We start from the raw sequence: 12,224 nt of genomic DNA on the forward strand, positions 1-12,224 counted from the left end.
GACATTTTTCCAAAGAAGACATCCAAATGGCCAACAGGCACATGAAAAAGTGCTCAACATCACTTGGCATCAGGGAAATCCAAATCAAAACCTCAATGAGATAGCACCTCACACCAGTCAGAATGGCTAAATTAACAAGTCAGGGAACGACAGATGTTGGTGGGGATGTGGAGAAAGGGGAACCCTCCTACACTGTTGGTGGGAATGCAAGCTGGTGCAACCATTCTGGAAAACAGTATGGAGGTTCCTCAAACAGTTGAAATTAGAGCTACCATTCGATCCAGCAATTGCACTACTGGGTATTTACCCCAAAGATACAAATGTAGGGACCCGAAGGGGTACATGCACCCCAATGTTTATAGCAGCAATGTCCACAATAGCCAAACTGTGGAAAGAGCCAAGATGTCCATCGACAGATGAATGGATAAAGAAGAGGTGGTATATATACACAATGGAATATTATGCAGCCATCAAAAGGAATGAGATCTTGCCATTTGCAACGACGCGGATGGAACTGGAGGGTGTTATGCTGAGTGAAATAAGTCAATCAGAGAAAGACATGTATCATATGACCTCACTGATATGAGGAATTCTTAATCTCAGGAACAAACTGAGTGTTACTGGAGTGGTTGGGGGTGGGAGGGATGGGGTGGCTGGGTGATAGACATTGGGGAGGGTATGTGCTACAGTGAGCGCTGTGAATTGTGCAAGACTGTTGAATCACAGATCTGTACTTCTGAAACAAATAATGCAACATATTTTAAGAAAAAAGAAAAAGAAGAAGATAGCAGGAGAGGAAGAATGAAGGGGAGTAAGTCAGAGGGGGAGACGAACCATGAGAGATGATGGACTCTGAAAAACAAACTGAGGGTTCTAGAGGGGAGGAGGGTGGGGGGATGGGTTGGCCTGGTGATGGGTATTAAAGAGGGCACGTTCTGCGTGGAGCACTGGGTGTTATGCACAAACAATGAATCATGGAACACTACACCAAAACAAATGATGTAATATATGGTGATTAACATAACAATAAAAAATTTAAAAAAAAAGAACGTGGCACTCCTCAATAACATTTAGGCTCTGTTCTAAGGAAGATGGTGAGAATAGATACTGGGTAGAGGACCAGGAGGGTCTGCTGGAAGGAATACAGCATCTGTCGTTATGCACTTAAAAGAAGCCTCTGGAGGGAGAGGAATGAGTGTATTTCATGAGGACAGAATGAGAGGTCAGGTTTCAGCCTAATCCGAGGAAGGACGTCTTCATTTCCAGAGTTCAGCAAACCATGGAATGGGCTGCCTCTTGCCGTAGTGAGAATTCCCCTTTGTTAGAATATTCCAGAAGAGCCTGGCTGGAAGCATGAAGGAATGCTGTGGTGAGGGTCCAGAATAGGGCTGGGCTTCAGGAGGGCTAGGATTCTCTTTCTGATCATGAAATGGGCAATGCATCCCTTAGTTAAAGTTAAAGAATTCCAGTTAGGAGGAGAGGTATTTCAGGAGAGTGGGGATGCCCTCCCCAAGTGCCTGGGAGTCCCTCTGTAGGCAGCTACCACTCTGCCTGAACGTGAGCCTGGGTATAAGCCAGGCAGATGTGAACCATCTGCCCATTTCTGAAATGATATTTATATGTAAAAGAGACACAATTTATCAAAGTAGAATTAGGAAGTGCCAGTAAAGAGAAAGAAGGAAAATAAAATCCATTTATGATCCCTTTAGTGGGAGTCTGACAGCTCTGATGGAAAGAGAATGATCTTGGGGTCAAATCCCCCTCAGTTCAAATGCAGCTTACACCAGCCACCAACCCTATATGCCTGAGAAGTCGTTCAACTTCTCTGAGCCTCAGTTTCCTTATCTGTAAAATGTCAATGATAGCAAGGACCTTGAAAAGTCATAGTGACAATGAAATTTTTTTTAAAAAGCATTTAAGTAACATAACACATATGTGCTTAATACATCATCAAAAAATATTAATTTTCTTCTCTCCCACTCTCTGTCGAAACATTTAGAGTATTTTATTCTAATCTTTATTTTGTTATTAGTTTACTACGATTGCCAATGTATTTCTGTATTCTGCATTTTATTCAGTGCATGTCATAATTGTTTTTGTTAGAACAGACTCTCCAGAAACATAATTTTCATGTCTGGGTAATGCTCCAGCTAGCAGATACATCATAACTAATTTGCTGTTGGTAATTAATATATTTCACCTGTATTTACATAGAGAGAAGAACATTTTGTGAATAAGGCCTTTTTTGCATTTCGGATCATTTCTTTAGGATATATTTTCAAAAGCGAAATCAATGCACCAAAGAGTAAAAATAATTTAAGGCCTTTGACAGAGAGTACCAAATTCTCTTCCAACATTTAATTTTTATATATGAGCTGGTTTCATAATTAAGTTTTTGTCTGTTACTCCTTATAAATTGTGGATAGAGTCCTCATAAATTCAGGATAGAAGCTATATGTTTTCATCCTGTAACCCCATCCCCTATTACAGGGTATATTTAAATAAGTATTTATTTAATGACTAGAAAGAATCAAGCCTATTCATATTCTTATTAGTGCAGTGATGCCTGTTTCATTCCATCCTCGTTATAACTGAATATACTGAGATAGTAGGAGAGTGAGCAGTGGATCCAGAGGACAAATTCTTAATATACATCTTTGTTACCTTCCCAGAGACGCCTGGACTATTTCAAAACTTACAAAGGCTGGCAGAAGCCAAGTTTCTGACTCCTTCAATACCTATTGTCCCTAACTTGTATGCACACCTGGCTGAATTAGGTATTTAGAAGTACTCTCTGACTACTAACAAAAGCAATGAGCTTTCTGCTAAATGTTTCTGTCAGTCTCTACTGCTATGTAACAAACCACCTCAAAACTTAGTAACTTTAAAAAGCAACCATTTATTTAGTTCATGATTCTTCAAGTCAATCATGCTTAGCTCGGGCCCAGTTGGGCAGCTCATCTGGTCTTGACCAAGCTAACTCACATATCTGCAGATGGTGACCTGGGCAGCTCCCGGCTTGGATGGAGGCTGGCTGATGGAGGCTGGCTTCTCTTCCCTTCCAACAAGCTAGTCCAAGCTTGCTTGCATGGCCTCTGGAACGGGTTCCAAGAAATGGAAGACGGGAAACACGCATTGCCTCTTGAGGCTTTAGCTCAGACCTGGAACACCGTCACGGCGTTCTAGCAGCCAAACCATGTCACAAAGCCAGCCCAGATTCAAGGGGCAAAGGAAAAGAGTCCACCTCTTAGGCAAAGGTGCTGCAAAGCCACACTGCCCAGGATATGAACGCAGGAAAGGGGAGAAGGAAGAATTCAGCCTTTTTTTTTTTTTTTTTTTGCAATTGACCAGTATTTCCCCAAGTGATAGAATGAATTAGTCTACTGGGTGGAGTTGCTTAATCTTGCCCAATTGGAACTTGAAGATTATTTATCTCCAATAATTTATATAGTGCCTCAGAGGTTTAAAACATTGGAAATGGTGTTATCTTAGCTAGTTTTTTGTGTAACTGGCACTTGAGGCACGTTGGACAGAAACCATCAATTTTTAGATGGAAGATGAGTCTCAAGGAAGCTGAGCTGACGTCGAGAAGCTTGTAGATCTTCCCCAAGCCTCTCCTACGCACAGGGAAGTTGCTTGTCTCTTTGCTTTCAGTAACCAGAAGCCACAATTTCATTCATTGCTAAACTGTACTGCATTGTTCAGAGATGTATTTTAAGGGTGGGGGCTGGGGTAAAATTAGAACAGAAGCTATCACTGGTCCATTTTCACCTACCCTGGTTCTAGCAATGGTGTGTTGAGTCAGGCTCTGCGGAGATATTAATAGCCTGGATTTGTGCCAAGAACTTGCAGAATCTTCCAACGGGCTCAGTTTTGCTCACCATAACTTGGGATCTATGAGATGTGGTTTCAGGAGGCACTGCCCTGCAAACCCTGCTTGTAAAATTCCCCTGATGGAATACCAAGCCGTTCCTTTCCCAGTAAGAAGTCTGTGCTAAAGTACAAACCACTAGGACATTAATTATTATTATAATAATTACATAATACATTACATAATTACACATCTATACATAATATGTATGTTCTTTCAGTGAAAGACCAACCATTCCTTTCACAGTGAGAAACCTTTCTTAAAATGTAAACCACCAGGACTTTGTTAATTTATTGTAATCATTGTTATACTAATTCTATAATACATTATAGAATTGTGTGTTTTGTATATAGTGTTATTTGTGTATATATTATATAATTGTTATATAGCATTGTGTAAAATGTTATATAATTATAACACATATAATTCTGATATAATAATCTAATCATGATGAATATTTTGTTGGACGAGATATAGGAAACTTTGGCCACCAGGCAAGGCAGGACAGCAATTCCGAGAGATGGAAAGCAAATTGGGTGAGCCGCGCCAGGCCCCAGGATAGGGACTTGGCCATGAAAGGGTTCTGTGCTGCATTAGAGATGCCTGACATGGGCTCGGGGGGGCGCCGATAACAGCCCTGAACCACATATTGCCCATTCCTGTACGATTGTGAAAATCTTTGGCCTTTCCGTACCCTATTCTCCTACCCTTTTCCAGACTCTGACTTTCGGGACACTTCACTCTATATTAATGCTACTTTATCTTGGGCAAGGCACCAAGCAATTTACCTGCACTGTTTCATTTACTCCTCATAATTGCCCAGTGCATCAATCAGTTAACACGCTTTCAACTTCGGGTAACAGAAGCCCCGATTCAAAATGGCTTAAACAAGAAAGGGACTTCTTTTCTCAGATACCAAAATGCCTGGAAGCAAGACAGTTTCACAATTTGTTAATCCACTTCCTCAACAATACCATCGAGGACCTAGAATTTTCCTGTCTTTCTCTACTGTCACCCTCTGCTGGCCAGCCTTATACCTCATGGCCCACGCTGGCTGCCACATGTCAAGACACAGCGGGTGGACGACACAGCGTTCCCAGAAGAGACACCTTTTCCTGTGGCCTTTTCTATATCACCGAGGCTGCAAAGTAGCAGAGCATCTCCTCTGACCTACTCTGACTCCAGAGCCAGAGCTATTTTTTTTTTTTATTCCAAGCAGACTTTTCGGATGATCCTGCCTTGGTTATGGCTAATGACCGAGGTGGTTTGTTGACTCATTTTCAGCAGGGATTTTAAAATAGTAATTACCAGGTTTGATTTCTCCCAAAGAGGAAGTTTAAATTTAGCTTATACCTGCAGTTCTCCTCCGAAACTTTGAAGCAAATCTTTTCAATATCACATAGAAAATACTAATCGTGTCCCAGAGTTTGGGGATAAACTAATTATCTGTTATTGCCGCTGCAAATGCTAGAACGTACCTAATGAGAGGGCCTGAGAAATACATACTTTGTTTACGACCGCAACAGAGAGCCCAGGATGGTGGGACAGGTCTTCAAGCTAGCGGCCCCCCAGCGAAGGAGACACAGCCATCCTTGTTTAAGCTGACAATTTACCCTGATGACAAAGTAGTGTTCCTGTGCCCTGCTATAACGTAAAACCAAGCAAAAACCAAAACCAAACAATGAATTAAATGATTAAATGCCTATCAGGACCCACGTGCTAGAGCTAGGGCTTCAGGAAGACGCTCTCCATGACAGAGCCTAGTGGCCAGGTACGCAGACTCTGGAGCCTCACTGGCTGCCTTTGGCCCCTAACTCTCGTCCTTATTGGTGGCATAATCTTGGCCAGGCTGTCTAATTTCTCTGTGCCTCACCATCCTCATCTGAGAAGTGGGACCAACAAGCACATCTATCTGACAGAGTATGTAATACTCAGAGAAATCTGTGGCCCACAGTGTATCACTGTTTCATCTCCTTATCTCATTTATTTGAATATCTCTCACCACCCCCATGATGGATGGAATTGGGATACTAGTAGCTGGCCCTTGGAGCTGTTACAAGGGCAAGAGGTGATCCATTATTGGGGAAGTACTCAATTAATGGTTCCAAAAACCAGTCCCATACAAGGAAACGGAGGCCAAGTGACTAAGTGACTCAGCAGGTCACCCAGGGGAGCTGGCCCTCTAGCTCCACAGCACCCCTCCCTAGACACACAGTTTCCTCCCCATCACCTCTATTCTGAGCTAACTCCTCTGCTCACCTCTGCCAATGGTGGACCGTCCTGCAGAGAATCCAGGCAGGCTCTGGGCCGTTTACAAAGGACCTGGCTATGTGACCTCTCTCATCTCCTCCCTGGCTGTCCCTCCTCTGGCTCACCCTGGTCCAGCGCCTGCAGCCTTCTTTCTCCTTTCTACATGACAAGTTCATCCCATCTCATGGACCTCTGCCCTGGCTGTTCTCCCCCAAAACCCTAAATCTTTTAATGGCTGACTCCCTCTTATTATTCAGAACTCAGGTTAAATGTCACCCCTTACACACGCCTTTCCTGGCCACACACAAAAGTGCCCATTTATTCACTGGTTAATGGATAGCTTTGCTTTTAAGTACGATGGGAATGTACTTAATACCACTAAACGGTATGCTTAAAAATGGTGAAGATAGTAAATATTATGAGTATTTTACCACAATACAATTTTTAATAAGGCAGTGACCTGTCTTTTGTATGCTCTCTCTCTTTCCCTCTGGCTCACTTGCTCTGAGGAAGCCAGCCACCATGTTTGTGGGCTCCCCCACGAAGAGGAGCCCAATTCTACCCTTGTTAGAGAGACCCCGAGCTTGAGGCCCAGACTCCTGACCACAGAAGCTTTGAGATAAGGGATATTAGCTGCTTTTATGCCACTGGGTATGTGGGGTGGGGTTGGCGGGAGGCAGATTTATTTCACGGCAAGAGATCATAATACACTAACTATTGTTTAGTTCATTTGTGGGTAAAACAAGGGAGACAGAGCACCCTAACCCAGGCGAGAGGCCTGACACCTTAGAAGGCTCCAGTCTCTTCCTCTGCTCCACACACATCTCCCCAGTGGACAAGGAGCCAGAGGGGTCAAGGGAACATACCTACCCTATACATAAGTTACACAAGACTCCGGAGTGCCCTGCTCAAATGCCCCTGAGCTTGCCTCCAGAGTCTGGGGGAGGGGGCCTTCCTCCTCCTGAGGAAAGACCATTCCATTATGATCACACCTTAAGGCACAGGGAGCTGTTGGGGGGTGGGGGTTGGACTGAGCCAGATATGTGGGTGGGGTGCTGACACTGTGTGGCCTGATTGTCTCCTTTTACATATTTAACCGCATGGCTTGGTGCCTCCCTGAGCACTCTTGTTCCTGACACTACACATTGTCGAGGCGGCCCAGAGTGGAGGTGATCGTACCTGAGAACCGACTGGGATCATGTTTGTGTCAGTACCAACCGCAGGGCATGACACGCAGCGAGTGATCAACAAATCACAGCCTTGCTCCCGCTTCTGGCATTCCCATGATGGAAAAGTACAGAAAAGCTGGATTTGTCACCGGAATCAGCTTCCCAAAGCATCCCTGGTTGACAGTTCTGGGCCTCCTGGGGTGAAACTCATGTCTGGTCCTGGGCAAATTCCCAGCTCTGCTATGGGAGGCTCCTACCCACAGCCAGGAACACACACTCCCTGTCATTTTCAGAAAGAAGGAGCAAGACACAGGCCAGCCAGTTGGGGATCTTCTGCCCCTGCCCCTCAAGGCCTCGTGGGAATTTTGGCAACAGTGTTAGCATTTCTTCCTACCAGGAGGCATGAAGAAGGAGACATCCCTGAGTTCCTTAGGAGGTGAAAATGTGCTGTTTTATCTTCACGTTATTATTCATTCAGCAAATTCTTTTTGAGAAAGTACAGCAGAAGGAATAAGAGTTATTTCTTTCTATCCAGTTCATCTGAGAAAAATCTGAGCTAGAATACTGGGATTTGCCTCTCACTAGCTGTTGGGCAAGTTACAAAATCTTTCTAAACCTCAGGGTTTTCACTTGTAAAATGACAGTTAAAAATTGTCTCAGTTGCAAAGGGCTGAGTGAAGAACAAAGGGTACTCATGAATAGTGCTCAGGACAGCTCAGGCTCCTCATCTGAAAATGGGGATTGAAAAATAGCACAGACTCCCAGGTTTGTTGAGTGAATGGTGAGGTCATAGATCTTTCCTCTAGCACCTGACACATGGAAAGGGCTTGCAGTGGTTGCATGGTGGCCCCGCAAAAGACACAGGTGACTGGAATGTAGGAATATGGCATTATTGGGGAAAAGAGTTATTGCAAATGTAATTAAGGATTTCAAGGGGATACCATCCCGGATTAGGGTAGGCCCTAAAACCAATGTCGGGTGTCCTTCTAAGAAAAGAGAAAGGCAGGAGATACACAGAGGAGAAAACCCCGTGAAATCAGAGGCAAAGATTGAAGTGATGCAGCCCCAAGCCACGGAACATGTGGAGCCACCGGACATTGCAAGGAAGATTCTCCCTTAGAACCCTTGGAGGGAACTTGGTTCTGCCAACTTCTTGATTTCAGGCTTCTGCCTCCAAAAGGGTGAGAGAATGCATTTCTGTTGTTTCAAGTCACCAACTTTGGGGGAATTGGTCACAGCATCTTTAGGAAAATAATAAAGGGTGTCATAAATGTACACGATTGCTATTATCTGTTGCTTCTCTTTGCCCCACTTTGCTTTGTTGCCCACAGAAGGAGGGCAAGCTTCTGTGAGGTGCCTGAGCTGGGTCACAAAGGAAAAGACCCACGTGCAGGAAGGTAGGTCGCTGCTTCAGCCCTGCCCCGGCCCCTCCTGCTGGGCAGGGCTCCTTCCTCTGGCTGCTTCGCGCCAGGGCCCCTGAGGCTGGCAGCGCCCCCCACCCCCCGCTGCCCCCTGCCCAGACAAGAGATTCCAAATCGCAGCATGAAGGGAATAATTGTCAGCGAGATCCCAGATTGTTTTGTCACATACATTTTGCAATATGACAAGTAGGCGTCCAAAATATGCTCCAGGAGGGGGGAGCAAGACATTTTCCAAAAGCCTACTTGGCAGCCCGAGTCACTGTGCTGAATCAAATGCCCATCTCGTTCTTGGCTTTGCTCCTCCTGCTGTGTGATGCTGTGTCACTCAGGAGGGGGAGGGCCAACCGAGCACCACCAGGGGAAAAAAAAAAGCCGGCTTCCAGCGGGGTTGGAAGCATCAGCTTGACGCTATTGACTGCTTTGGGATTTTTCTAGATGACGTCATAATAATAGCTCTCTTCCTATGATCCTAAAAATAACAAGCATTGATAGCCATTAGGTACAGACCCTTGCAAGAGGCGCTGCGCTGAGACATTCATGTGCGTGATCCCTTTTTATCTTCTCCGTAATTGTATGAGGTGGGAATTATTATTATCTCTCTTTTTCAGAGCAGCAAACTGAGGAAGAAGGAAGTTCAAAGCAATTTGCCTGCAATTCCATTTCTAGGACGCGGTAGAGGTAAGCTTCTAGCTCTCTGTAAAGCTGGAGGTGTGAGCGCTGAACAGCCACTTTGTATCATGTTCTACAGGTGGGTGGAATCCGGATCCTAGGTCCCTCACCCCCACAGAGAGAGATTGTCTGCAGAGCCGACTCCCTCAGACTGGCGACTCCAGGTAGGAGGTGAGTGGGTAGGTCTGTTCAAATGTGGAAAACTTACATAGCTTAAAGAGAATTCTTTAAGGAGGGCAGATCAAGTTTTCTCCCTCTGCCGTCTCTTCTGGAGCCCAGCATGGACAGATGCTAAAGGAAGAGAAAGTCTTTTGTCATGTAACTCGGGCCTAGGAAGTAGACTGACATTCTTTTAGCACAATGTGGTAGAGGAGAAACGTTTGCAATAGATTAGTGTTGGTAATTGAAAGATTTAATGGAGGCCAGATTATTGCAAGAGTCTCTTCCCTCCCCTTTCTACTCATAAAACCTCACTATGGATTGTTTACCCCACATTCATTTCTGTCCTCTTGCTTCCTAACCAAACTCAGGCATTGTTCTATCTCTCGAACATTAGACTAAGTGGCCATCTACCTCACCCCCAGCTCCAGGGATGGGCTCAATGACTAAGAGTAATCCTGCTCTCTCTGCCGGTGGCTGGTTCCGGGATACTCCCAATTCTTTCCAAGGAAACATGAGAAGTCCTCTGGAGTGAGTGGTGGCTTGGTGGCTTCTGGGAAAAATGTCTTTGCTTCAAGGAAAGAGTCACAGGCGGGAAAAGAAAAGAGAGATGCCTTCTTCCTCTAGATCCTGACCTATCTGGAGAGGATGCTCGGAACGGCTGCCACCATCTTGTCACCAGCCTGAGAAAGAATCCAACTGATGATGGCACAGCAGAGAGAAAGAGAGAAACTCTTCCTGGATGCCATTGTTGAATGGCTAATTCAACCAGCTTTGGGCCCGCCCTGCCCCTGGCATTCCTGATATGTGAGATGATCAATTCTCTGTTGTTTAAACCAGCTTGAGTCAGGGGTTTTTTTCTGCCACCAAAAGCATCCTGACTAATACAGGACTCAAAGCAGACTCTCCTCCCCCTCCTCCTCCACCCAGCAGCTGAACTGAATGCCACTGAGAATTGCCAACAAACCATTCCAGAGGCTGCACACAAGAGGCGGAGGGGTTTGGGGGGCGGGGGGACGGGGGTTGTGATGGAATACAAGAGATTTAAAGAACTGAGGAGTGGCGGGGAATGGGGACAAAGAACAAAGGAGCGAGGGAAAGGACCCCTCTGTGCCGCCAGAGTGGGGTAGAAACATGGTGGAAACATGTGCTCAGGAGTCTATGACTAAGTTTCCATACCCATGGGCAAGGTGAATCCACTAGAACTGCCCCTACTAAATCTCTACTCAAAACATGTTGGACCATAACGTTGGAGCCCAGAGCAAAGAGCTGACCGAACACTCTCCATGGATTTATATGGCCCTTCCCTGGCAACCATTAACCATCCTTTGGGAGGCCAAATTAGCCTTTCTTCCATAAAATACAGTATACTGCTGGAATTAGAGATGGTTGGCCCCAGTAGTCTTAAAAGGCTAACAAATCGGAACCCTCTTATTCTGTGAATGGGGCTCCAAGGCCTGGGACGGGAAGTGATTTCCCTGAGGCAGTGCCAAGGGAGTTTGTGGGAAGGAATGACACTGAAATGCAGGTCTCCTATCTCCCAAACTGGACCCCAGACACCACCATTCCTCTGAGTGCGTACCAAGAAATTGTCAATAGATTTTAACAGCCAGAACAGTTTTGGATGATCAAGTAAACTCAGAAAGTGTTGCATTAAATAAATCACATTAAAGATTTTTCAAAACTAGAGAACTCCTCACAGTTTTTTGTTTTGTTTTGTGTGTTTATTTATTTGCCAGTAATGCTTTGTGAATCGCTAAAACTGAACTGTAGTATACTCTCTTTTTCAAACCTGTTGGGCCATGGAATCTTTCTTTCTCCCAAAGTATCTTACAGGAATAGTATTCTGCAAATTATATTTCAGCAAGTGCACAACATGGACCTGCCTCCATAAGAAGGGAATGAGGTCAAAACATAAAGAGAAGCAGAGACAGGCAGGGTTGAGAAAATGGATGGAGGAATAGACAGATGAATGGATGGGTAGATGGAAGGATATAGAAAAGCAACATAATTTGAGCCCCTGACCTAAAGCAAACTTGCAACATGAACCAATACATTTTTTCCTCTTAAGCTAGCTTGAGTTGTACATTGGTTGGGTTTGGGGTTGTCATTGTTACTATGATAATAATGCTTAACAAACAATCCCCAAGTTACTGTTTCAGTAACTTACTACCACAAATGTTTATATTACACTGTTGGATCAGCTGGACGAGGCTGGACCTCAGCTTCTGGTTATGGTTAAGCCCCAGACTGGAACATAATGTACTTGGTGGATATTCCTCTCATGGTGGTAAGAAGTTCCTGAAAACTGGTGGAAATTTGCCTCTTAAACCTCAGCTTGAAAAAGGCAGCTTGAAACTGTCATTTCCAGCCATGGTCCATTGCCCAAAGCAAGTCTTATTGTCAAAGCCCAAAATCAACTGTAGAAGAAAACTATACTCTGCTCGTAGGGAAACCAAGACAAGAGCAGGGAAGGAAAGAAGATTTGTGGACGAATAAGAAAACACTAGAAATTAGGTCTTTTATTACTTACAACTCAGACTCCTGAAAAATTCAGTTAGCTGGTTAATTTGTGGGTTCCTACTTGGTTAAGTGCCTTTAAGCTACAGAATACTTTATATCTTGACAAAGTTGGCCACTTTACTCTCTTTGACTGTTCCTCACTCCCATGACATCCTGCCTTCT

The sequence above is a fragment of the Eumetopias jubatus genome, unplaced genomic scaffold (genome assembly GCF_037043125.1).
Source record: "Eumetopias jubatus isolate StellerSeaLion01/CBP00866 unplaced genomic scaffold, mEumJub1_p1.0 scaffold_4, whole genome shotgun sequence".
Classification (NCBI taxonomy): domain Eukaryota; kingdom Metazoa; phylum Chordata; class Mammalia; order Carnivora; family Otariidae; genus Eumetopias; species Eumetopias jubatus.